The 26,155-nt window shown below is 37.0% G+C and overlaps 2 long non-coding RNA genes across 4 annotated transcripts in view; one reads left to right on the top strand and one right to left on the bottom strand.

Annotated features, from left to right (window-relative positions):
- Positions 1-718: 718 nt before the first annotated feature.
- Positions 719-26,155, top strand: part of LOC111097009 — a 32,559-nt gene continuing 7,122 nt past the window's right edge. The window contains exons 1-3 of the long non-coding RNA XR_005363201.1: positions 719-1,735; positions 10,262-10,395; positions 11,576-11,655. This is a non-coding gene — a long non-coding RNA (uncharacterized LOC111097009). The remainder of the gene's footprint in view (positions 1,736-10,261; positions 10,396-11,575; positions 11,656-26,155) is intronic.
- The window catches only part of LOC102156547, a 146,320-nt gene continuing 126,931 nt past the window's right edge, over positions 6,767-26,155 (bottom strand). Inside the window, exon 9 of one of the 3 annotated variants that reach the window (XR_005363193.1) lies at positions 6,767-7,005. This is a non-coding gene — a long non-coding RNA (uncharacterized LOC102156547). Of the gene's footprint in view, positions 7,006-17,500; positions 17,662-22,770; positions 22,881-26,155 lie in introns of those variants that run through there. The other 2 variants (XR_005363195.1, XR_005363194.1) reach the window with 2 other exon arrangements.

Here is a 26,155-nt window from a genome sequence, read left to right on the forward strand (position 1 = left end):
AGGCACATTTTGAATGCTGGTTTTTTAGCTGGGTGTCTGGGCAAGTGAGACTGTCCATGAGCCCTTTAAAAGGAAGCTCTTAGTTTTCTTGTAGCATGTTGGGTCACTTGGAAGTCTACGTCATTGGCTTTCTAAGCCAGATGTTTTGGGAGGCTCATTTTCCCTGGTGCAGATCCTAGGGTTTGGGTGCCTGGTGTGGAGCACTAACCCCTTGCTCCTCCAGGAGAAACACCAGACGAATGAGATCCCTCCCTATTGTGTCAACATGCCAGGGATGAGGTTTTGGGGAGATCATGTTTCTGCCTACCTGTTTTGATGTGGGTTTTTAAAAAATCCTTTATTGTGGAAGATAGTTCATCTAGTTTTAAGATCTTTTTCTGAGGGAAATAATCAATATGTAATGTAATTTGGTATGTCTGTGAGAGGAGCTGAATTCAGGATCTTCCTAGCTGCCATCTTATGGAAGTCTCCTCTATAGGTGACAGTTTTTAATTATGCTTGGGGGAGATAATTTGTTTAATATAGGAACAAAATATAGGTAAGAAAAAAATGGGGGATCCCTGGGTGGCTCAGCGGTTTAGCACCTGCCTTCGGCCCAGGGGATAATCTTGGAGTCCCGGGATCGAGTCCCACATCAGGCTCCCTGCAGGGAGTCTGCTTCTCCCTCTGCCTGTGTCTCTGCCTCTCTCTCTCTCTCTCTCTCTCTGTGTCTCTCATGAATAAATAAATAAAACATTTTTAAAAAAGAAAAAATGTTATGCTAGATATATTTGGCATGTATTCAAATATATATGTTGTCAACAAGTTGGATAAATCCCCTAAATATAAAATATATAAAATTTGAGGGATGTAGTTGACCATAGGTCCTTTTTGGTAGTAATGGAGGGAGAAGGAGGCAGACAGGACTGGGGGCAATATTATTTTAATTAGAAGAATTTTTAACACAAAGTGTAAGGCAACATTCTCTTTACTGTGGATACTGGTTATGTTTAATACATACAGTGGGTGATTGTCAAGTGCTTATTTGTAAACATTTTATATACTCTTAATGCTGAAAGTGTGGGAACACTCAGAATGCCTGGGGAGGGGGGATTTGCAGAAATCTTACTGTAAGTCCAGCAATTACAGTAAAATTACTGTAATATTTTGCAACACCATTCTTTATTTCAAAAAGTCCAGCCTAGACTTTTAAAATATTTGATTATTGTTGGATTATAGCAAAATAACATTCTGTTGAAAACAGGCCCTCCCATCCAATTTTAAATGTATTGAGACAGCAGCAATGTCAGTCCAAGTCTGAAAATCTGCTTCTTTAACCTTTTTAGTGGATGAGCAGATCACATCATCAGAAAATATGAGATTGGAAAGTCTAGTAGGAAGTTTTGCTTTTAAATTTGTGTTAGTGTGGAGAGAAAGTGGGCTCTCCAGTGACTCTTTACCTGGCAGCACGAAGAGGGGCTACACACTGGCATCCCAGCTGGAGGAGCCAAGGGTTACCCAGTGCTTTTTATTTCAGCATTAAAATACTATAGAGAAAAGGGTCTGACTTCCCACCTTTAATATTGCTCAATCATTTCTTTTTTACTTCTTGCTTCAGTGAGCACAGTATGTGGTTTTCAGGGGGAATTTACTGAAAAGAGAACCCTTCACTGTTTTATGGATGGATTTTGGAGAAATCTACAGTCAATGCATGTTTCTAAATTCCTTCACAACTGCTGTGATTCTCTAAATCTTGGTAAGGGCATGGTGAAAAATTTGCTCTTAATTTATATTTTAATGAGTGACAGAATATTTTGACATTAGCAAATGAAGAGAAATGTTTTGTATAACATCAGTGACTCAAACCATGAGTGTGGCTTTCTATTTTGGCCAATTGTACTGAGCAGGTAATCATAATCAAATAGCAGGGGTGTGTGAAGCACAGGACAATTTTTTTTTGAAATTTTCTGGGTAAGTGAGATCATTTGTGTCAGTCTTGTTATTAGAATGGTTATCTGCTTTCTGTGTTAGGACTGTGCTCTCCCCAGTTTCTTTTTCTTGCCCGAATTTACCCAAAATATTTTTGCAAATGTATTTATGATTTGGAGTCTAGAATTATTTTTGGGTTTCAAGTTTTTGCTTTCCATTTAAGGGCCACTCTCAGCATTTCACCAACATCTCCTAAACCATAGTGAGTAAAGGATGACAAGAAACAAGACAGAAAGTGTTAGTGTGTTAAGGAAAGGTCCAGTGTGGAGCCTTTTTGTCTTATGGCATGGGAAAGGCCATACTTCTGGTGACTGTATTCATCAGCTATTTGGATTCTGCTTCATGCAGATTCTGATTTAGGGCATATGGTATCATCTTTTAGCTGGCTTAAAAAAGGTTTACACCAAATGTAAATGTATTTTTTGGTAAATCCTTGAAAATGAATTTATATTAATCCAGGTAATTCTCTGGATCAGAAATTTAAAATTCTGAAGGAGGTATGTGTAACAAGCATAAATGAATGAAGTACATCATGTTTAGACTAATATTGCCTTTAAAACCACTGTGTGAGGGGATCCCTGGGTGGCTCAGCAGTTTAGCGCCTGCCTTCAGCCCAGGGAGTGATCCTGGACTTCCGGTTCCACATCAGGCTCCCTGCATGGAGCCTGCTTCTCCCTCTGCTGTGTCTCTGCCTTTCTCTGTCTCTCTCTCTCTGTGTCATGAATAAATAAATAAAATCTTAAAAAAAATAAATAAAATCTCTGTGTGAACCTAAAATACACATATACAAATAAAGAGGCCCCCCTGGCTGGCTGCATGTGACTCTTGTTTTATACACACTTTATCTTCTCACAGTAATAATGCTTAACTGGGTAATAGAGCTTTTTTTTCTCCTAGTCCCTGAAAAACCAACCTCTCAGCTGTAGACCCCATTTTTAGCTAGGACAAATATCATCTTATTTAACAAATCTTTCTGTAAGTGGCTAACCTAGGAAGGTACTGCTCTCTGTGGTCTCAATTGCCTAATAGAAGGTCATTTAATTTAAGTCCAAGGACCCTGTGGGAAAAATCCCAATTGGTTACTGTGCCTGTGGTCTAAATAAGGTGCTTATTAGCTGCTCCTCACAAGAAGAACTAGTTTTCAGATCTTCACCCACACCGCCTTAGTTAAAATTGAAAATTTCCTGCTTGGTATAACAAGAAAGGCAATTCAGTTCTGCTATTCCTAAATATTATTAGAAAAACTCTGCCCTTAGATACAGTTTAATTCCTGAATAGGACTGTTGCTGGGAGAACTGACTGAATATGTTATATATTGACTTAAACATTTATTGTGAAAACATGATGTATTTGCAAAGAAGTTCTGAAATCCTATGGTATACATTAAGTATTGCTTCTTTTGTAAACATTCAAAACCCATATAACTATCATTTTCAAAAATAGAGTTTGCAAAATTAATTAATTGGAGGCTTCTCCACTTCAGGTATAGACAGTTATCCAGGAATCTGCAAAGGCCTCATCTTGCAAAATTATTTAAGCACATAATAATTATACCTTTCACATGTGTAAGACATCATATAGATTACTCACTCTGAACAAGACTTTACTGGGGCACCTGAGTGGCACAGTTGGTTAAGCACCTGGCTCACATTGTGATCTCAGGGTCCTGATCTCAGGTTTCTGAGATTGAGCCCCACATTGGGCTTCATGCTCAGTGTGGAGTCTGTATAAGACTCCCATGTGAACATTGCTTCTATAAACATTGGGGTGCAGGTGTCCTGCCATTTCATTGCATCTGTATCTTTGGGGTAAATCCCCAGCAGTGCAATTGCTGGGTTGTAGGGCAGGTCTATTTTTAAGTCTTTGAGGAACCTCCACACAGTTTTCCAGAGTGGCTGCACCAGTTCACATTCCCACCAACAGTGCAAGAGGGTTCCCCTTTCTCTGCATCCTCTCCAACATTTGTTGTTTCCTGTCTTGTTAATTTTCCCCATTCTCACTGGTGTGAGGTGGTATCTCCTTGTGGTTTTGATTTGTATTTCAAACTGTGGAAGGAGCCTCAGTGTCCATAGACAGATAAATGGATAAAGAAGATGTGGTCTATATATACAATGGAATATTACTCAGCCATTAGAAATGACAAATACCCACTATTTGCTTCAACGTAGATGGAACTGGAGGATATTATGCTGAGTGAAGTAAGTCAATCGGAGAAGGACAAACATTTTATATTCATTTGGGGAATATAAAAAATAGTGAAAGGGAATAAAGGGGAAAGGAAAGAAAATGAGTGGGAAATATTAGTGAGGGAGACAGAACATGAGAGACTCCTAACTCTGGGGAACGAAAGAAGGGGTAGTGGAAAGGGAGGTGGGTGGGGGGATGGGGTGACTGGGTGATGGGCACTGAGGGGGGCACTTGACGGGATGAGCACTGGGTGTTATGCTATATGTTGCAAATTGAACTCCAATAGAAAAAATATACAAAAAAAAAGATCTTTTGTTAGGAAAAAAAGACTCCCGTGTGCACTCGCATAAGTCCCCACCATGTGCACATGCCCTCTCTCAAATAAATAAATAAATCTTTATAAAAACCAAACATCTATTAAGGCAAATTATAAGTAACTCTGCCTTTCTAGCTATAAATAAGCCTTTCCATTTCCCATGAAAGTTTATTATTATCCTCTTTATGTGGAAGAGTAAATGGAGGCAAAGACTGAGCATTACTAGTAGGTCTATTGACTGCCTCGATTGATTAGTATATTATAAAGGGATTAATACCATTGAATAGAGTATAACTTTGATATTTATGACTCATCTCCAGTAATGCTGAATTATTTGTCATGTCAGCAAAATGAAATCAATTTACATTTACAGTAAAAAATACCCTCTATAATGGTTTTAAAACATGGACAACCAATTTTCTGATACAACTCCATTAAGAGGTGACATCTTCATCTTTTCTGGAGCCAGGACTCTGATTTCTTAACCAGTAGAATAGTGAAAGTCACTCTGTACGGTCTTTGGCCTAGGTTTTAAGAAGTGGCAGCTTCCCCTTTCTGTCTTTTGGGATGCTTGATCTTGGAACCCAGACACCATACCCCGAGGAAAGGAAAGCATCCAGATAGAAGCATCATGCAGCATTCAGTGCACAGCTGTAGCTGAACTTCTAGATTATAGCCAGCTTCAACATATCAGCCATGAATGAACCATTTTGAAAATGGATCATCTGGTCTTCAGCTGAGCTGCCATTGATGCTGCTGTATGGAGCACAGATTAGCCATTTCTGTTGATCTCTGCCCAAGTTACAAATTCAAAAACAAAAACAAAAATGACTATTGGTGTTTTTAAGGCACCTAAATTTTGAGGCGATTTTTTTCCTGCTCTAAGAAAATGACAACATTCCCAGGTCCCTTCTTTAGTACAGCAAAAGTTAGGTACTACTTGAAATCTCAACTTTTGATACTATATTGGCTTACAGAAGAAGAAAGTGGACATACCAGATTTCTGAAAAAGCTCTCAGTTTTCACTAAATATTGGTGGAACTGTAATTGTTCTAGGATGATGCATCACAGCCTAATGTAATCTACTGACCATCTACTAAGTGCCAAGCACTATTGTAACTTCAATGGAGGCCGCTTTGCTGTTTTTAGTTCTGCTTGAGCTACTGGTTCACTATTGGCCATTTGACAGATTATTCTGTACTAATGAGTCCTATTTCCTCGTCTGTAATATGAGATAAACATTCAAGTCCTTCAGGTCTAATATATTACTTATGATTCTAAAACTTTAGCTGCTCCATTTAAAAATCCAAATGTTTATTGCTCTTCCCTTCATTATTGGAATATTCTTCACTTTATAGCAAGTATTTCATTCCTAGGAAGGGTTGAAAGTAGTTTAACCTGATGTTAAACTCTCATGTTCTCCAATTAATGACAGTTATCCAACCTAAATTTAAAACCACAAAGATAAAAGGACCCAGAAGCTGAGATGAGGAAGCTCTGATGGGCAAGTGAAAATAGGGCCAATAATATTTGCTTCATAGGGTTTTCAGAAGATATAATAAATGGTAAAGCTTATAATTTAGAGCCTAACACTTAGTAGACCCCCAACAAATATTTTCATTCCTTTTTTCCTGAGAAGCAATCCAGACTAATCAGTTTTTGAAAGGTAAAATTTTGGTCATGGAGTTGCATAAGATGCTTTTCCTAATTTCATAAGTTTCTTAGTTCTAAATGCCCTACATTAAAAGGTTGTTATAAATATATTGTACTTCCTTTGTCCATCTACATTGTCTGATTTTTTATTTAAGGATGCAAGCTAGGATATGTTTGATGAAAAATTTATTCTAAGGAAATGCCTGAAGAGATGAACTATGGCATGGCATTTTATAAAATTCATAAATTGTAGTATTCTCTTATTGGACACATCTTAATTAACAATGTATTGTTGTTGGGGTGCCTGGTTGGCTTAGTTGGTTAAATTTCTGCCTTCGGCTCAGGTCATGATCTCAGGGTTCTGGGATCAAGCCCTGTGTCAGGCTCCCTGCTCAGCGGAGAGTCTGCTTCTCCCTCTCACTCTGCCTCTCCCCAGTGTTCATTCCTTCTATTGCTCTCTCTCAAATAAATAAATAAATAAATAAATAAATAAATAAATAAAATCTCTAAAGAAATAATATATTGTTATTTCCTTGAGTGTATTAGTTATCTATTGCTGTGTCACAAATTATCCCAAGACTTGGTGTTTAAAACAACAATAGATATTTATTGTCATTCAATTTTTATGGATCAGACATTTAGGAGTGGCTTAGTTGGATGTTTCTGACTTAGGTCTCTCATGAGATTGTAGACAAGATGTCAGCCAGTGCTGCAGTCATCTGAAAGTTTGACTGCAGCTGAAGGATTTGCTTCCACTGATTCACTCTAGTGCTGCAAGTTGGTGCTGGCTATTAGGAGAGATCAGTTTCTTACTATGCCAGTCAGGTCCTGATTTCTCCATAGAGCTACTTCAGCATCCTTATGAGAAAACATTTGATTCTCTGGGAGAGCAAGGAGGAGCAATGTCATTGACGGCCTAGACTTGCAACTCAAACTCTAACACTTGTATGATATCTTATCAATTACACAGGTCAGTTCTATTCATTTTGGGAGGGAACCACCCAAGGGCTAGATAACTAGGAAATAAGAATCATTGTTGACCATCGTGGATGATGGTTACCATGTCAAGGTTTTAGCTTAGTCTCTTTTGTCTTATCATTATACAATATACTCTCCATGGATAAACCCATCCATATACCATCACATACTTTACATACCATCATTTAAGCCCATATATACTCCCAAGTATATAAATAATTTTAGATTTTTCTTCTTCAGACTTCAATGAATAATGCCAATAGGGCATTCATTTTACCCGACTGATATTTACTGAGTAATCACTGGAACCAAGCCTTCAACTAGTCTGGGTAAACAAGAGAGACCTCCTGTCCTCAGGGAGATCACTATTTGGTGAAGCAGGAGGAAAATAAGTAAATAAAGATTGCATTCTGTAGTTAGCATAATCAAAGCAGTATACTACTGTGATAATAGGGTGTATGGGAAGAGAGGAGAGGGTTAGCTATTGTAGATGCAGTGGAAAAAGATGTACTCTTTGAACAAGTGACATTTAAGCTGAGGCTGGAGGGAGATGTGAAGGGGTGTAGGGTAGAAACTGTTCCAGGTGCTGAGAACAGTGAGTGCAAAGTCCCCAAGGTAAGGAAGAGCATAGTGCCATGTAGAGAATGTCAGAACTATTGTGGCTGGAGCATTGCGAGTGAGAGAGAGAGAGAGAGTGCCAAGTGATAAAATTGGTGAGGTAGGTAGGGACTAGATCACTTAGGTACTTGTAATCCAGAGCCTTATAATGTATGTCATGGGTTTTGAGTATAATAGGAAGAGAAAGGGATTTTATGCACTGTCCAGTCATACAGTGTATGTGTATATATATATATAGTAACAAGTCCATATGTAAGATTGTTATTCTCTTGTCTGCTCTGAATTGCTAGTCCTTAATGCTTCCTGAATCACTGAATAGCAGCACCATCCACCATTTAAGAGTGTATAGACTCTGGAGTTAGGCAGACCTTGAGTCCTGTCTCTATAGCTTACTAACAAAGAGATCTTTGAAGTGTTATTTATTTTGTCTGATCTCTAATTTCCTCACCTTTAAAGTGGGAATTGTGGTGATGATTACATTATCAGGCACTTGGTCATATTTGATACATGATAGCTATGATGAATATTTTCTTTAAACAGTGAAACTGGGCCCTCTGAAGTATTTCCAGCTCGTGTTCTTTAGTTTACTTATGAAATATCTATCCAAATTCTATTTTCATGACCGGCAGTTTAGAATACAGAATCTGGTGCAGCATAGGGCTTTTACTACAGGGCAAAATAATTTCCTAGTTAAGTCATGTGCTAAAATGGGTTTTAAAATATTAGGAAAAATTTTGAGATTCACTTTACTGTTCTTCCTCCCCAAATTGGCTTGGGATTCTTGTTTCTGATCTGTGAATTAACTAGGTTCATTGTGACTAGGCTTTGAGTACAAGCCGGTGTTCTAAGTCCAAACTTGGACTCACCATCACTAAGTCCAGTATTTCTTAATACTAAGTTCAGTATTTATTTTTTATTATATATTCTTAAAAGTATTGGCTCCTAAAGATTTCTGTAAAAAACTGATTTAATGGAGACACTGCATATTGTTTCCCTCCCTTGGAAACTTAAAATGATGATGAACAGCTATGGTTCAATGGAAATCTGTTTAATAGTGTTTAACTCATTATTTTCAAATATATTTGATCATAGGACTCTTTTTAAAAATTTTATTCCCATGTATCCTGTTTACCTGCTCTTCCTTACCACTGCCAGTCATGTCTTGCCAGTCATGTTCATGCCTTTTCTGGCCTCTAGATTTATTTGTAACATTTACTTTTTGTCATTTTTATAGTCATTCTCCAAAAAAGCCCTTTATTTTCTAAGTTATTATACTAATGTCTGATAAACTCTCTTTCCTAGTAGTCTCAGAAATTAGAAGTGCTTAGCATCAAATTTAGTTTTAGTTGGTACAAACTCCTTCCACATCTCTTAATCAGTCATCCTATTCATATTACCCTTAACTGAACATATGAGTACCAAGGAGTTCATCACTTCAAAAGGCTGCCTTCTTCGTTTTGGGCAGTTCCAATTTTTAGGAAGTTTTTTCTTTTACTGAAACCAAATGTGCCTCATTATCATTGGTGGACCTACTTTAGTCCTTGCATTAAGTTGTTGTCATGTCCTGTCTATATCATCCCTTTTTTCAGAACAGCTCTGCAAGTGATATTTCCTGATACTTGGGTTCCAGTATTTATACCTAGAACTTAAATCCTCTTTCCACCAAAATGGTATTAAGTTTGATTTGGGCTACAGCTGGTCACAGTAGCATGATCAGAGGTTGGATCATGCAATGGAAGTTAGCCACTCTTTGCAACTCTAGAGAAAATATGATGCACCAAGCTTGCTTTTTCTGTACTCCTTTCTCCATTGCATGGATTCCCTTCCTGTTTTTCTTATTTATATGTGCAGAACTTGCTTGCTCTTTTCCTCAGTTAAAAACATACTTTCAGGAAAAGATTTGGTTTTAATTACTTGTATATCTGTTGGGAATATAATGTGCTATCATTCTCAAGTTTATACACACTTTAAGCATTAATACTATGTGTTGCATTGCTCTGTTGTGTAGAAGGAAGTTTAAGTGACAAAAACCATGTGAGAGAAATTTTGGAGGGCTGGGCAAGAGATTTATATTGACTTGCTGAAAATCATACAAATATTTTGGTTGCCTGTTTTCTTGCTTTAAGCCCGTTCCTATAAATTCTTCTAAACATTGTGTTTCTTTAAATAAATTCTGTAATGCATCCTGCCTAAGGATTCTCCCCTATGATGTTTCTTATGCTTTAAATCATTGTGCTCCTGATAATAAAGGAGAGTGAATGCATAAAGCCCTGGGATCTGGAGGTGTGGTTTTGAAGAACAGTGCTTAGGACAAAACTGATTCTTCTGGGAAAGTTTTTCTTCTCTTGTACACTAAAATTAATTTAATTTAATTCAAAAGATAGATGAAAATGGAAAATTATTGTGAAAGTCTTATCCATACAAGGCAGTAATGGTGGCATAGTACTAATCTAGAGAATAACTAATCCCTTTTGATGAATGACACATAAATAAATTCATTCCAAACAGACATTTATGCATGTCCATCTTCTATTGTTTCAGGGTCACTTTAATACTGAAGCATTTTATTATAAATGAAGCTGTCCTATGCAATATAGACTCTCCCAGAGAGACACTAACTCCAAATTCATCACTGAAATCAGCCCAAGAGAATATCCTTCTTATCTAGGCATTTTGTGAGTATACAACTTAATATTTCATTGTGATAAACAGTCAAGGATTCTGAACAAAGATGAATATAATTTATTCAAAGTCACCTTCATACAAATGGCAATTTTGGATGAAAGTAGAAACGCCTATTTCTTAATCATAGTTTCTTCATTTTTTCTGGTAGTCCTAGAAGTTCTAACGCTAGATGCTGGTGGTAAAAAGTAATATTGGGTGATAATAAATATATTATGAAATATCCTTTCTTTTTGAAGTTTTTTTGAGACTTTTCACAATTGTGACCACTACAAAACTACCCCTAAAATTATTTCAATCTACATTATCTATACATGTAGGTTGATACAGCAATATTTCCTGGCACCCATCTAAGTCATGACAGTTGTTATTTCAGAGACTTTAACTTAGTTATTGAAGCACATCTTAATATAGTTGAGAAGTCATTACTGGAGTTGATAGTGCTTTCAATCTTTTACTAAAACTTATATATTGAGAATCAGCATTGGACAGCACACAGTCCTTCAAGGGTTAGAAAACATTTGACACGAAACTTTAAAAAAAATTCAGTTTAAAATCTATGTGATTAAAATATGTGACTCAAGCATCTAAAAGAAAGTTGTTTACATTTCCAGGCTAAAACCTATGTAATTATTTATACTACCAGTATGATGAAAATTATTCACCAACCATTTTATGGATCAATAATTAATTAATAAACACCTATAATCTGTGTACCTGGGAATCTAGACTTAGAGAGGTAGTAAGGGATAGAATCAATATTTAGGACACACTGATCCTATTTGATGTTTTTTATGCTCTGGTAATTGGTTTATCTTTTCTATTTGCTGCTTCTTGATAGGTGGATTTTCTTATTAATTTTGGGTTTGGTTATGTGACTTGTTTTGCTCTTTAGAATATGAATAAAATCGAAAGCATTAAGTGAGCTGAGGTTTTAGGAGGCTTTATGGACGTCCAGTTGCCCTCTTAGTTCTGTCCCTGAACTAAGTACTGGGTTCCAAAATAACACAGAGTCCCAGCTTAGTGAAGAGAGCAAGAAATAAATATTTGTCTTTGAAAGCCATTGAAATGTTGAAATTGTCTGATGCGCTATAACCTTGGAAAAGTTTTATGTGTATACACTTAAGCTTCACAGCCATTATATGAACTGCATGTAATATTTTCATTTCACAGATGAGGAAATTAGAATGTCGAAGGGGTTGAGTCTTTTTTCCATGAACACATTGCTGGGAAGTGCCAGATCTAATCTGGAGGTAAAAATATTCACACTGCACCCTGCTTCCTAGGGTAGAAGTATGAAACAAGGCAAGAGCTCTGCCTGAAAGTCAGAAAACAGATTCTAGTCTTAGAGAGATCGCTGAGTGTTTTACTCTGGGAAAGGCATATAAACTGAAGTCTCCATTGGGTCATAATTTCCTTTCAGGGCTCCCGTTGTCTCTGATTAGTCGACTATGCATACAATTGACATTTGCTGAGGATTACTCTGAGTAAGACTGTCCACAGTAAATATTAGCCATGGGCCTCTAATTTCTTTGAGAGACAATGCTATTATTCTCTAATATAATGGAAATGAAAAGAAAGCTTTAACTCTCAATTCTCAAAAGGTTTATATAATTTGTGAGTTGTAGACTATCAGTAATCAGATGTTCAGAAATCTTAAGGAAACTCCAGGGATAATGTCAGCTTCTACTCTATGATGGTAGTTAGTGCACTTCCCCCACAGAAGGAGCTCAGCCACTGGTGTCTTATTTGAGTGATTTAGGCCAAAATTGTGGGTTTTAAAAATATGCTCAAATTTTATGGGTATTTATACTAACTCTCATTTCACTGGAGACTTACATAAAGATCCTATAGTCATAGATTAATTATGACTAACTTAAACTTTTAGAAGAATGACTTCATTCATATAAATGAGTGTATGGTATTGATGAAGTTTCCTTTGGGTCACGATTCACCTTTTCTATTTTTACTTTTCCATAAATATCATTTTTCTCTTGTGAGTCATCATATACTCACAGCAAGGAGGGTGTTACAAAATCACCAGTGCCATCAAATCTTATTCTTGGTACCCTACAATCAGGTGGTTTTGTGGGTCTCAGTTTCACTTTTCATTTCCCACAAAGACAAGTAACAGGTTTTCTCCTATACTATCTCTTCTACATAAGAATAAAACAGATCTTTCTAAGTTGTCAGGAAATCCTAGTGCTTTAGAATTGCCTCTGAAGCAACTTTCTTTGACTTCCCTTACTTTTTGTTCTGTTAGATCAGAAATCTTTATTTCTTAGCTGAAAACATTTCAAGTTTCTCATGGGCAAAATTGCGAAATTGGTTTTCTAAAACACTAGCAAAAGAGTTACCATGCAAAGTTTTCCAGAAAACATCTTACCTATGCAACAGGACACCTAAAAATTCAACTTTTCTACTTACCTGCTACCCCACCAGAAATTGTTTTTAAAGTATGATGTCTCCAAGCATTTTCTTTCATTGTATGATTAAGGAAGTAGTATCATTAAACTCCCACTAATTATTAACATCCATTGGGAATTAGTTTATCAGATGATTTTCAACCATGATGCTACCACACTGAAGAAATCCTCATTCTGGAAATAGGGAGAAAAGATTCACTTACCTTGCATGCACTATAATCTAGAGACCGTGGTAGGTGCTTTAAATATATTACCACTTCTAAACTACACAGCGATTTTAGATGTCAGCACTTGGCTGACATAGATGTTATTTTCCCATGTTTATAGGGGGCCAGAATTCATGTGGCCCAACTTCAAAGCCCATGCTCATCCTACTGCACCACATTTCTAGAAGGTGTTCTAAAGGAAAGTGCAGTATTTCCAGGCTCAGTCCATGGCTGGGAGGGTGTATATGATGATCTGCCTGAGGAATTCAGGACTGAGAAGTGGGGATGGTAGAAGAAAACCAAGGGAAGGGTGAGATGTGGATAGGAGACAAATGTAGCAGGGGAAGTGGAGAGTGCCATGATGATTTTTTTTCTCTATCTACCATAATCTTCCTCAGAACAAGTCCTCACTATAAGAGTATTTTTTATAGCAACTTTAAGCTTCATAATAGGTTTGTTCATATGGTAAAATTTCTCCTATACGATTACAAGTTTTTTTTTTTCAATCAAGTGTTATTTTTGAGGACATTCTCTTATAAAACCCATCATCATCATCAGGGCGCCTGAGTGGCTCAGTTGATTAAGCATCTGACTCTTGATTTTGGCTCAGGTCATGATCTTGGGGTAGTGAGATTGAGCCCTGCCTAGCATGGAGCCTGCTTAGGATTCTCTGTCTTCCTCCACCTCTCCCCCCACTTGCATGTGCTCTCTCTTTCTCTCAAAAAAAAAAAATCTTCATGGAGATGATGAGATCTTGAGACAAAATAACTCAACATGATAAAATAGTCTTTAATGTTTCACAAATTTCTCTTTTGGAGTGTCCCCTCTTCTTGAACTGGCCATCTCCACTCCTACTTTCCAAGAAAATTTCCCATGAACATACATAATGAAGGAAGTGTTCTTAACCTTGACCCCTTAGCCTGCCCTCTACATGGCTCTCCTCTCTCTAGATAGGTCTCTATATTCCTGGCCTTTCCATTTCCTGACTTTCTATCAAAATTTCTCAGTCTGATATTCTGTCTCCTTAGGGACCTAAAGAAGTACATCTTAATATTCTGTTTGTGTTAATAGTTAAGTGTTTATCTATATGTATAACATAGGTGTACTAGACCGGGGGTCTTCTGGATAAGTTGTCTTTAAGTGTAATGAAAATAACCTATGACCTATTGGAGTCATAGCATTTGAAAGCTAAAGCAAGCTTAGAAGTGTCTGATACAATTCCATCATTTTTCAAATGGCAAAATGAGGCCAAGAGAAATTCCTAGAATTTAGTTCTTAAATCAAACTTTCAAGATAATGAGATGACAATTATTACTTCAGAAATAAGGAAAGAGTGGTATAGAAAGAAGTGATTCAATTGAAGCTACAAGAGGGTCAAAAGCCCAACTGGAATGAATTTCCTTTCACCTACCTTTCTTCTGATTCTACCTAATTTTTCTCATAAAACTTGCCTCTATCTTTTCAAACCCTTTTAGGTTGAGATTTAATGGATATCTGAACCCTGGAAGTATAGTACCTGTCCTGGAGGGGGAGAAGAATTAGGAGAACTTGCCCTTAGGTTTTGGTTGCTTTTATTTTAAAAGTCATTCTTAACTTTTTAAAAGCATACTGATAATGATGTGACTTGACTAATATGAAAAATTAAGAATGAACTGTCATTGTCACAGTAGTCAACTTTTGTAAATAGAACAGCTTTCCAATGAAGAGTTTGATAAGCCATTTGGATTTTATAGTGTCCCTAAGCAAAAATAAATACTAAATTCTGTAAACCAGTCATTTCTAAGTTAGCTATAATACTAAAATATGCTGCTCAAAACATTTACTTTCCATTTGTTAGCAGGATGGAATTATTAAACATATCTTTTGTCTTTTCTTTTTCTATAGTGAATAAGAATCTTGAGTTCTAAAAGGTTTGGTGATAAATTCATAACTTATGTAAAGAAATTTGTGTGAGCAATTATATGATAAAGGTTAGATTGGCAATTCATCATTTATTCTTGAGCAAAAGTACAAATTCTTATTATTATGAAAAAAATTAGGGAGGTCAAATGATTTCAGTTGATTGACTTTTTTTTTATCTACTCCAGTTCCTAGTGATATCTTCTAATAGTCATTAGTGGTTAGGATTTTATCCTTTGACTTCATGTGGTATTCAATATCTATTTTTTTAAGAAAATTCCAAACTGGAGGTATAATTATATTTTATGATGTATGAAACAAAAATTGTAGCTCTGTCTTAAGAGTTTCTTATATTTATGGGTCTTCAAGTTAAAGATTCACTATGTCACTATGTTTATTTTATAAAATAAAGTGAATATAGAACATTTACTATTTGCTGAGTGCTGTGCCCAAAGCTCTACATGCATTGTCTATTTAATTTTCATATGAACCAGCAAGGTGGATAGAATCATCACTCTCATTTTAAAGATGAGAAAACTGATTTTACTCATATGGAGAGTTTAAGAAACAAAACAAATGAACAAAGAAAGAAGACAAACAAAAAAACCAGACTCTCAACTGTAGAGAACAAATTGGTAGCTGCCAGAGGGAAGGTGATGGGGGGAGGGGAGGCAATTAGTGAAATTGTTGAAAGCGATTAAGAGTACTTATGATGAGCACTGAGTGATGTATAGAATTGTTGAATCCTCATATTGTACACCTGAAGCTAATATAACATTGTGTGTTAATTGTAATGGAATTAAAAGTAAAAATAAAAATAAATAAGTAAATAGATAAATAGATTACAAATTTTTCATTAAAAAAATTCAAGACACTGAGATTTGGAGGGGTTGGGTTACTTGCCTATGGTCCCCAGTTATCAGGGAGGAGCTGAAACACAAGTCCTGCGTTGCCTGATTTCAGAGCCTCTGCTCTCATCTATTGTGCTATTCTGGTTGATGGATAAGAAAAATGATGAGGAGACTAGGTGAAGACTAATACATTAAAGCTGGGCAGAGAGGAAATCTGAAATCACATCTTTTTTTTTTTTTTTTTTTCTGAAATCACATCTAATTCTCATTCTTACTATGAGTCCTAGCTCAAGAAAGCAGACTTTGCTCTGTTGAAAATATTCTTACTTGAAGAATAGATAAACTTGTGGCTGGTAGGAGGTAAAATGGGAGATTTTCTTTCATTGCTGATATCCAATCATTGACAAGTTCTGTTGAATCTTCTAAACTTTTCTGAAATCCTTTTATCCCCTTGCATCCTCACTCTCAGTGACTTAGTTTAAAAGTTCCTCTTTAGGTCTCACCTAGTACCCTCTCACTAACCTCTCCACCTGCCCACTATGTCTGCTCTGTGATATCCCTTCAGTAGTAAGGGTAAAATCAGACATAGCTTGTCACCAAGTTGCTTATTGACTTGCATGAGAGCATATAAATAAGCAATTACAAAACAATATGCTGAATCCTTGATCTATTAGGAGCAAGTATGCTATGTGGGTGTATACAGAAGCCAGAATTTCAGGGGGAGAGCCAAGGTAAAGGGTAACATTTAATGGAAGTGCTAGTTATTAATATTGGAAATAAAAATAAAACATTAAATAAAATATTAAACATTAAAATAGTCATTGAGCCATTTCTTTGTATAAGGCATTCTTCTAAGACCTTTACATACACCATCTCATTTAATCCTACCCATACTCTGTAGTAAGTACTATTATTATCCCAGCTTTACATATGAGGAAATTAAGTATTAGACAATTTAAGTAACTCGCCCAGGGCTACAGAGATAATAAGAGTGGAGCAAGGAATCTAACTAAAGCAGTCAGAATTCATCACTAGAATTATTTAGGGGGAAAGATGGGGTGAGTTTTTATGTGTATTGCATTTGATGAGTAGAGCTGTTCCAAAGGTAGTGGGTGTATACATCTCAGGTTTAGGAGATGTGGAGTTGGGAGTCATCAGCCTACAGAAGTTACTTGGTGCTGAAAAAGTTTATGAAAATGCCCAGGAGAGTGTGAATTAGAAAAGAGGAGGCATAAGGAGAGAAAGCTGGGGGAAAGGAGAGGTAGGAGAGTCACTAAAAATATGTTAAGAGATTACCACAGAAGATTGTTACTTGCAGGTAAACACAGTTTGCATGGTTTGGCATATAGGCATTAAAAGAGATCATTGATTGTCCTGAAGACCCTGCCTTAGCTCTCTCTTTGCCCAAAGAAGCTTACTTCTCCATTTAAGACTGTATCATAGTTATTGCCCTAATTCCCTCTGTGACTCAGCATTTGTAACAATCCAGAGTAGGGGTCAGCAGCCCTTTCTGTAAAGGAACAGTTAGTAAATATTCTTGGCTCTGTTGATCAATAATCTGTTGTAACTCTTGAATCCTGTTATCTGTTGTAGTGCGAAAGCAGCCACAGACAATATGTAAACAAGTAGATATAGCTGTGTTGCAATAATGCTTTATTTGCAAAAACAAATGATGAGTTGGATTTGGCTAATGGGCTATGGTTTGTTATCCCTTGATCTAGAGTTACTTCTCTTGGTTTGGTGTCCTTTCAAAAACTCTTTCTCAGCTTTGGTCCTTTCTTCATTAAACACTTAGCTTCACAGAGCTGAATGTTCTTGTACATCTTTTGTATTCCCTTCTTAGCTCCTCCTTCTCGTACATTCCCTAGTAAACTTCCCTGGTCAAGAAACATTTTTATTAGTTATTGTGAGAACCTTAGCTCCATAGGAAGGCTAAGATCAAAACTGGTAGTTAATCAAACTATGTTAATGTGAAATGCATAGTGTTTTGGTAATCTGCTCTGTTACTACTCCAGTTTCTTGAACAGTTCCCACCATGCCCCACCAAAATAAAAAAAAAATTCAAAATGATTTATTACAGAGGGAACTAGTCTGTATTTTAGACTGTTATGGAGTTGTACTTAATATGACAAACTAGGTTTTATTTGTTAAGCAAGGAGTGATTTTGATTCCAGTGCAGCAAAATTCTTTTGGTGTGTTTTGCTTCTTTGAGAGTTTGGTAATTTTGTGAAATAAAGGGTGTCTGGCATTTCTTAGAGGGAATCCCCATGGAAGGACACACACAGCAATTGCAAGATTACCCTGAGAGTTGAGGAAATTTAGCTTACCACTGAACATTTTAACTAGAAAATGAAAGCATCCATTGCATCTCAGTAGAACTGAAAATTGGAAAATAAGTACTAAAACAGTTTGCTTCCTGGTACAGCAAGATTTAGAAAATATTGGAAATCTGCTAAAACATCAGTTTCCTCCACAGTCCTTATCTTTCCTGTTCTTTCTATTGATTATGAAATGCATTCAAATCTTTTTTTAAATTGAAAAATCCTTATTTATATGCATTGATCTTAACACCAAGAAGGCTGATAGAGTAAGCCTGACTTTTCAATCTTCCTAATCTTAATTGAATTGTTTATATAGCATTTCAAACCTGCTATCAATTAAACATACACTCTGTGATGTGTGAGTTGAGGAGTGAAATACAGTGATTTTTTGTCAACTCCATTTGTGATAAGTAATCAATGTATGAACAGCAGAGCGAGGAAAACACTGAAATCTTTTATGCTGGACATTGGTTTCTATGGCAGATGGGTTAGACTTATGCTGCCTTGTTCCTCTTCAAGGAAGTTCTTGCTGCCCAGCCATGCAGAAGTAGACAATCTGAAGAGGTCCTACCATTCCAGAACAGCTCACCACTAATGATTTCATGAGATGTGGGGGTGGTAGTGATGGTGGTAATAAAGATCAAGCCATAGCTGCCTGATGGGGGACATTCTGTTAGACAGCTCTTGCTCCAGAGCTCCCTGCCAGCTGTTACAATTTAACTGACCTTCTGCCCAATCATGGTTCTACTCCTTCCATTCACAGGGGTTATCCCTCACAAACATCTTGCACCCCAAACTCCATCTCAGTATATGCTTGGAGAGAACGTGGCCTATGGTAGCAGGCAATTTATCAGTAACCCTCTAGCTTCCCCATGAAATGGATGAAATTATCAGGAGGATTTGTAGTGTTGGTCCATAGTGGTGATGGGTTATCCTGTCATTTCCAGTCTGTTAATGGGTTCTTCGAGACCAATGACTTGAGGAATAAATCAAAGGTGAGTAATCTAGAAGGACTTTCTTTTGACCAGACAGTATAAACTGCTAGAAATCTGAATGGTTTGCTGTCTTTGCCAAAAAACTAGAATCTTAGTGGAAAATTTATTTCCTCCATTTTTCCTGGGGGGAGGGGGTTCCTTTATGTTTTCCCTTTTTTTCATTTATCCAGTTCTTTCTATACAAAGAGTCTTCCAGTTGCCACAGCTTCTGTGGGCCCAGTTATCTGCTTAGGCTTCTGTGGCACTGGCTGGATATAGGGCATAGTATAGGAAAGAAAAGGAACATCAAGTGCCAGGAGAACTAACGCTGTTTGTCCCTGATGGAGGGGACAGTGGTTCCAATTATAGGCTCCAAGAAATTTGCCAGTTTGAGTCCAGTCTAGCTCCTTTGAACCTTCTCCTGTTGATATGTGGAAGGGGCTAATGTTTGCTTAGGACCTATATGCCCTAGGCCTTTTACACATATAATCTTATTTAAGTTTCAAAAAAATATATAAGTTAGATATTTTAGAGCTGAAGAAATTGAAGAACAGAGAGATTTAAGTGACTTGCCCAAGGTCATTTGATATCTCTAACAGCAGAGATGCTGGTGAAGGGTGAGTGCTGAAGCAAGTATCACTGGTTTTCTATTATGTTCATTCTTCCTTCTTCCTTAGTAAGAGAGCCTCAGGTTTTAGCCAGACTCTTTGTGGCCTCAAATATAACTATTTATCTCCATTTCCAGTACAATTAGGTAAAATTATCACCAATGAAATGTAAGTAGCAGCGTTGTGTGGAACTGCCTGGAAATCTCTCTTCAAAGAGGCAGTGAGATTTTCTTCCTTGTATCTTTTGTCCTACTGTCTGGAATGTGGATGTAATGGCTGTAGCTGTAGCAGCCACCTGGACCATATGATGGTTTTGAGAATGAAAATCATGCTCCAAGATGGGGGAAGAATGATGAGAACTTGAGTATGAGATGATGCTGTAGCCATCATTCCTGCTCTGAGTTGCTTACCTCCAGACTTCTTATGCATAAGAGACTTAGAAGTCTCAACTTTCTTCTCTCTTTTAAGAATTTGAGCCATTCCTTTTTTCTGTTATATAGCTGAACCTAGTCCTAGTTGATGTAAATGCTAACTCCTTTTGGCAGAAGAAGTAATTTCCTACTTGGAATAGGAGCTTTAAAATCAGTCTTCATTGCACATAAATTTGAATATAATGTGGTTATTTTTTGAATAACACCATTAAACTCCACATCTTCCTTCTAGCAGCAGTACATAAGAAGTAGCTCAGGGTCTTTCTGTTTAACAGATTCATTCCCTGTATTTTTGTGTGAGATTCACAAACGTGCTTTTTAAAAAGTTTTTATTTAAATTATAGTTAGTTGGGATGCCTGAGTGGCTCAGTCAGTTAAGCATCCAACTCCTGATTTCAGCGCAGGTCATGATCTCAGGATTGTGAGATTGAGCCCTGAGTTGGGCTCTGCACTTAGCATGAGTCTGCTTGAGACTCTACCTCTCCCTCCTGTTCTCTCTCTCTAAAATAAATAAGTCTTAAATAAATAAATAATAAACAAATTCCAGTTAGTTAACATACAGTGTCATATTAGTTTCAGATGTATGATACAGTGATTCAACACTTCACACATCACCTGGTGCTCATCACAAGTGTACTTCTTAGTCCTTATCCCTATTTAACCCATCCCTCTACCCACCTCCCCTCTGGTAACCATCAGATATTTGATGAAGTCCCAATAGTTTATTTTCACTTTTGTTTCCCTTACCACCAGAGACATATCTAGAAAGGAGTTGCTGTGGCTGAGGTCAAAGAGGCTGCTGCCTGTGTTCTCCTCTAGGATTTTTATGGGTTCAGGTCTCACATTTAGGTCTTTAATTCATTTTTTAAAAAGATTTATTTATTTATTTTAGAGAGAGTGAGTGAGTGAGCAGGGGGAAGGGCAGAGGAAGAGAGAGAGAATCTCAAGCAGACTCCCTGCTGAGTACAGAGCCTGAGGTGAGGTGGGGCTCCATCCCACAACCCTGAGATTATGACCTGAGTCAAAACCAAGAGTTGGATACTTAACCAACTGAGCCACCAAGGCACCCCTAGGTCTTTAATCCATTTTGAATTTATTTTTGGGGTATGATGTAAAAAAGTGGTCCAGTTTCATTTGTTTTCGCATTGCTGTCCAGTTTTCCCAACACCATTTGTTGAAGAGACTATCTTTTTTCCCACAGGATATTCTTTCCTTCTTGGTCAAAGATTAATTGGCCATCTTGTTTTGGGTTCATTTCTGAGTTTTTGCAACCATGCTTTTAACTGACATTCTTTTGATCGACAGTTATTAAACTCATAACAATTAGAGTTGTTGTCAGGGATGCAAATCTTTAGTTTGTAGTTACCACACTCTGTACTTCTCTATATCCTCATAAAAATGGCAGCTTCCACCTAGTTGTATTTTAAAAGAAAACTTACCCTTCTTTTGCACATATTTTAGGAAAAACGAGAGTCTTACTCTCTTACTGAGGGGAAGATTTTAACTTAACTGGGGTGAGTGACTCGATTTCTAACCTGTGGGATTTTTGTTCTGAGGATACCTCACAGTGAAAATGAACACTGCATTAAAGCAAATAGAGATCAGGGTCGCGGAATCATTGGAATGAATGTTTGTATCTGACTCTTTGATTACAAGAAGCAATGTGGTCTAGCTGGGGAATGCTGTATTTTCACAATTGACAGACCACGCAGCCTGCAGCAATCAGTGAAGGGCGGCTTATTTTGAGCAAAAACATCCATCAGACTGTGATGAGAAAAGCAGAGCTGCAATCAGTGGTAGGTTCTTCAAAAAAATGTTGATGAAAAATGGATTTTACATGTATCAAGTGGAGAAGAAACTGCTGTTCATTTTTTCAAAACCCATTTACATGCATGGACAACACTAGTAACATTTCTGAACATGAAAGAGTGATACAGTAGTCCTATCACGAGTGGGACTTTTCTGTCCTCATCATAAAATAGTACACTCAGTCTGTGGCAGGAATGTATTAGGTTTTAAAAAGGTAAGGTAATAAGCAATTTCAGGGAAGGATCTAACATTTATTCCAAATGTCATATGCAGATGTATTTTTTCATTGATATTATGATGGAAGAATTCTATTGATGTAACCAATAGGATAGAGATTTTTTTATAAGATTTCTAGTCTTATCTACAATAGCTCTATTCCATATGACTGAAAAATTAGAACTATTTAGCTCTGTGAATCCTTTCATTGAACGATAGAGCATGAAAGCTCTATAGGCTCAAAGTTTTTGATCTGAAGAGAAAGAAAAGTTGTTCAAGTAAGAATCTTTAGCTTTCTTCTTTATATAGTATTTCCTGCTGTGGTTATGAGAGTTTTGGTTTTGATATGTGCTAGAATATTTGGAAGTTTTTCCTAAAGTGGCAGAAAGAGATGCTGTGGATACAAGATGATCTCTGTTTTTAATCATCAAATTTCTCTTTGCTTAAGGTCCACTAACTACATATATAAAGAGACATTTAGAACTGAGACCTGATCTTAGGCTATATAGACTGTTCTGTTTGGTTTTGTGCTGCCTCCTGCAGAGGAGCTGTGGGAAGAAAGTAAAATAATGCATTTCCTTGAGTTTATAGCATACATACCCTCTGTTCAAAAGCATGAACTCTCTTCTGTCTCCCATCTCCCTTCTGGTAGGTACTAGATCAGGCCTTCCCTTTGTATTTGATCAATTTCTTCTATTTAAGTCCAGAAATATGGATTGTTTCTCTTTATGGATTTGCTGAAAAGTAAATAAGCAATCCCAACTGTCTGTCTCTTCAAATAAGAGGAGAATTAATACTTTGACCTAAAAGAACACAAATATGCATATCAAGTGAAATAAGGCTTCAGTTTCCTTAGTCATGATAACTGACACTCTTTCCTTTTCTGTCATGTATAATTCTTAAGAGTCTTAACATGTGGGCTCTGGAGCTCAGGCAAAAGAGCTATGCAGAGGTTGCTGTTCTGAAGGTAAGGTTATTTTTCCGTCCTTGATTACTCTCGCAAGGTTCTGTTAATATCTTATTTATAATTAGAACTATGCATTACAAAATGTTGTTGGCCACTCACTCATTGGCTAAGGGAAATATTTTATCCAAGTGCTCCTCTAATTTGTAGCACTAAAGAAGGAGTGCTGTGGGCAGTTACTGGCTAAATTGTAAGCAGTTTCAGGGATAGTTTCAGAGGAGGTCTGAGAATAGTTGCAGATATATCATCTAAACAGCAGAGCATCTAGAAAAAAATATATCCTCCTGTTTTTATTTTTTATATTGACTTAGCCTACCATCAGAATCCCCTTAGGTTGAGTACCAGCACTGTTGCCCTGGTTTCAAAAACCAACTTGATGGATCAGGGGCCATGGTAGACATGACAACCTGAGCAGTTAAAATGGTAAATGCCAGACTTTATAATGTGGACAGATGATTTATATAATGGAAAGATGTTTGTGCTAAGTGTTAAAAATGGTTTTTGGCACAGGGAGAGAGTGGTGATCTGAATATTCTCTTCAGAGCTCCCTGAGTTTCCTTGTGGGAGTTGAACTGGAAGTTGTAGAGCATTTCGCCATCAGTGATAGGGCTCCTTTATCCTTTTGTCCTTTTGGGGTGGTAGTAGCAAGCCTATAGGATTTATGGTTCCTCATGTCTTTTAGTTCTCTATGTGGCATATTACTTTGATAGCATGAGAAAAATATGCCTGCAATTCATGAAGACTTCTGGAAAACCACTTCATAGTCTTTATTCTCTGATGTCTATTGAATGACAGTATCAGTGAAACCTCAAACTGCTCATTTTTGATAGGGCAGCTGTTGTGCACTTGGATATGACTATTCTTTTTTTTTAATCAAATTTCCTATTATTTGCATTTATATAGTACTTTTCTTCTAATGCTTTTAAAGCAATTTCAGCTTCACAATACTTGGGTGAATTGGATGAGAAGAAATACACTTCATTTTGAGGTTGAGATAAAAGACAGAAATTGTCAATGGCTCTCCTTAACAGAACAGAGTACAATGGGTATTCCATTTTCCCTGCACCGATTTCCTTAGAAGCCTCACAGAGAAAATTATGAGAGAAGGGGCTCTGGTCTCAGGATCTAGATACTCTGAGGAAAGGGTCCATTGATAGGCTTTAGGGCTCCTGTCAATTTCCTGAGAGAATGCACAAAATATGGTTCCCCCTGTGCATGTTAGGCTAAAGGTTTGCAAGTATTTTATTAGAGTCTCATAAGGCTTAAGGACCATTGGCCTTGTGTAGTACCCTCAAACCTCTGGTACATCTGAGTCAATTGGTATGTTTGTCAAAAATTGTGGGCCACTTAGACATTGCAAATCAGTAAGTTTGAGGTGGAGCTGTGGGACCTGAATTTTAACACCAAATGATTCCGATTCAGGTGAACCTAGAGAAACATTGGCCAAAACCCTTGAAGAGAGTCAAATACATAAGTGACTGATTGGAATCTATGGAAATTATTGTTTTAGATTGTGGAAGAGATTAAAGTGTAGAGCCAGAAATGGTGCAGAGACTATAATAGTGGTATAGAACACAAGAAATTTTGTGATGTGTCTTAAAATAGAATCATATTTCAAGAGAAGCTAGGCTAGGTCTTTGAGATCGAATGATTTAAAATGGAAACTAAAACACCTTATAGAAGATTTTAAAAGATCCAGAACAACAATGCTAGTTTTTTTTTTTTAACTTTTTTCTTATCTATTTCTTAGATGAAAGCTTCTGACTTTTAAGTCCAAAAAATAGGAGCTGCTGGCAGAGAACAAATGCTTGATGAAGTCATTAAATATCAGCTATCTGGAAATTGAAATCCTGTCATTAATTAGAAGTTAAGAGACATAAAGCAAAAAAAGACCATTTCATTGCATTACTGTGAGAAATGAGTTAGCTGGACATAGGTCAGTTCTAAAGCAGCAACTTATTTTTGGGATTTTTCATTTTTATAAACCCATGGGAGGGATCCCTGGGTGGCGCAGCGGTTTGGCGCCTGCTTTTGGCCCAGGGCGCAATCCTGGAGACCCGAGATCGAATCCCACGTCGGGCTCCCGGTGCATGGAGCCTGCTTCTCCCTCTGCCTGTGTCTCTGCCTCTCTCTCTCTCTCTGTGTGTGACTATCATAAATAAATAAAATTAAAAAAAATTAAACCCATGGGAAAATAAGATAAGTAGAGGGATTTTATTTTGTTGAAGAGAACACTTCTGTTTCGGTATGTTTGATGAGAAGTTCTATGAAACTGTTACTCTAAATACAGTCAGACCTGAACTGGGAGACCATCCAGATTCACTGTTAACTGATAGGTTGACCAGCTGGAGGAATACAATTTATCCCACCCCCTACCAGATCTTCACACTTTTTTCCAGAAACTACTCATGTCAAAGCCTGACAAAGTTCTCTTATTACTCTGTCATCATCTATGCTACCAAATATACTTTGATGTGTATGGCACCACACTTAAGGAAAATTGCTTCATGAACTTTTATTTAAAGCTATAATAATGTTAGTTCTATGCCTTCTTTGCTTGTTACTTTGTCATTTAGTTTGGTTGTAAGAATATGATGCAGGGGTGAGTCAATTGCTCTGAAACCTCACTGCAATCTGTAAAGTACTATATTCGTAAAGTACCTTTTGGGAAGTACACAGTGTCTTTTCGAAGAGATTCTTTTAAAATTTAACAGAGTGTTTTTCTATAAATGTATTGACACACACTTAGAGCACAGAATACTGGAGCCTGGCAGGATCTTTTGTGCATGGCTGATGAAACGCCATGATTTATTTGGAAAAAGCTTTTAGGAAATTTAATTGCATTAAAAGAGAAATGAGGTTTCTTTTGCAGGTATAATGTGCTTTAATGTAAAGCTGTAGCAAATTATCTTGAAGAGAGACTTTGAAGAAAATAAAGAGGGGTCTTGTCTAAAAGAGTCTCTATCCTTCAGGTTGGCCTGAGCCAACTGAAGCCATCTTTCCTTGGTCCAGTTGTTTTGTGATTCTGCTCCTCTTCTTTCATCCTCT

This window comes from Canis lupus, chromosome 8 (assembly GCF_011100685.1).
Source record: "Canis lupus familiaris isolate Mischka breed German Shepherd chromosome 8, alternate assembly UU_Cfam_GSD_1.0, whole genome shotgun sequence".
Lineage (NCBI taxonomy): Eukaryota > Metazoa > Chordata > Mammalia > Carnivora > Canidae > Canis > Canis lupus.